The sequence below is a fragment of the Echinops telfairi genome, unplaced genomic scaffold (assembly GCF_000313985.2).
Source record: "Echinops telfairi isolate 266 unplaced genomic scaffold, ASM31398v2 ScPeMD7_7458;HRSCAF=8496, whole genome shotgun sequence".
Taxonomy (NCBI): Eukaryota; Metazoa; Chordata; class Mammalia; order Afrosoricida; family Tenrecidae; genus Echinops; species Echinops telfairi.
Window position 1 is genome coordinate 37,849,183 of NW_022111358.1, and position 1,904 is coordinate 37,851,086.

A 1,904-nucleotide genomic window follows, 5' to 3' on the forward strand; every position below is an offset into this window, starting at 1 on the left:
AAAAAGCAAACAAACAAAAACCCCTAATACAGATATTGAAATATTTCCACTATTTTAACACTGGAAATATAAATTAAAATGAGATGCTGTTTTTACAAGTAGATTAGCATAGGAGGAAAAATTGCTCATGTGAAACTATGACTCTCATAAACAGTGATGTGAGACTGCCAATTTGCAAAACAGTACTGCCAAGCGATTTGGCAGCACTTCCCAAAGCCTTAACAATTTTCTTTTATATCCCTAGCTGAAACCCTACCAAGATGTAAATATCCCAAGATATTCACTGCAATATTATTTATAAGAGCAATTTTTAAAAGCTAGTAATTTGCATATCCAATGATCAGCGATTAATTAATCACATTTTGTTAGAACTAAATAATGGAATAATAAGTAGATATTTAAGAAGGTGGTTTTGTACATATGCATCTGTACATTAAGCTTGAGAAAATATGTCCCCTAAGGTAATAACAGACACAGTAACGTCTCTTAATTTTTAATTCTATAGAAAACCTATATAGGTCCTAAAAGGCATTCTCTTTTGATGCCTTAATTTCCCTGAAGATCAATACCAAAAGTAGGTGGTAGTTTTCAATTTTTGAATTTCATTCCACCCCCCTGACTTATAGAAGAGTTCATGATGTTGTAAGGAAATTGAAAAACACTGAAGATTGTAAAGAAGAACATAAAACGTATAGATGGCAGGCTTATGTGTCTGTTAGGCTTGCATTTGGTTTTAGAAAGAAAAATCAAAGTAACGGTTGTTTAAACCATATAGAGGCAGCCACTTGCTCTCTGCTGGAGGTACTATAGTTTTATAGAGCAAGCGTTCCAAATATGCAGCTCATTAAATTTAATACTTGCAACAAAATCTAGCTCTAGTTCAAATTGTGCATTTATGATCATCTTTTGACAGTCATCAATAAAAGGTCACGTTTTCCCAGTTCACCTAACAATTGGGTTCCTATTCTTTCGTATTAAGTAGTCTAATTCTTAATTTCAGGTGTGTATTTTGAAACCAAACAGATCCTCTTTCAACATGAGAAGTACAGCAGAACCAACCTCCCACACAGGAAAGAAAAAAACATGAATTGTTCAGGGTCCTGTTTATTTTCTCATTATCAACGAAGCTATCTGCTTTTGAAATGAACCTTCGACTTGCATTTGAGTCAATTGTAGCTTTTAGGAAATGGTCTCTTTCAATTTCACCATTTTTCATGGCTTGCTCTAAGATCCAAACTTCGAGTCCAACATATATTTTCATAGGGGGGCATGCTTGGTTTGCCATCAGTTGCTAACCGAAAAGCAGATGAGTCGAACGCTTTTGGAAGAAGCCTTTCAGTTGAGCCTTTCCAGAAGAAAGCCCTAGAACACTGCTTCCACCAAGATGACAGCCAAGAAAACCCTCTGGAGTAGTCCTCCTCTGTAACACATGGGGGCACCGTGAGTCAGAACCAATCCACGGCCATGGCTTAGTTTGTTGTTTATATACCTTCACGGGCTTTGTAAGTGTAGCTCAGTGTCTTCTTTCTCGCCGGTGTTTTGTTATAATGTACTAGTATATATGCTTTTAAAACAGGTGGTGTAACAGGAATCCACATACGGTGCTTTTGCATTACCCTCTCCTACCTCGTATGGTAAGTAAGCACATGTTGTTATAGGCGTTTAGAGAGCAGAGAGCCATCTTCGTGTTCTTTCCCACTCCCAAAGCTCTGCTGTCACCAGACCAGTTGACAGTCCAATTCGTCAATGTCATTCTCTGGGGAAGGAGCCCAACAACCTCTGGCCCTAAGCTCCACAGGTGAGAAGTCAAGTTTGCACAATAAGATGCCCCACCCTCTGACTGTGCTCCATGGATGAATATGCTCACCTGATTCACATTACTAGGGAGAAACTGGGGCTCCGAA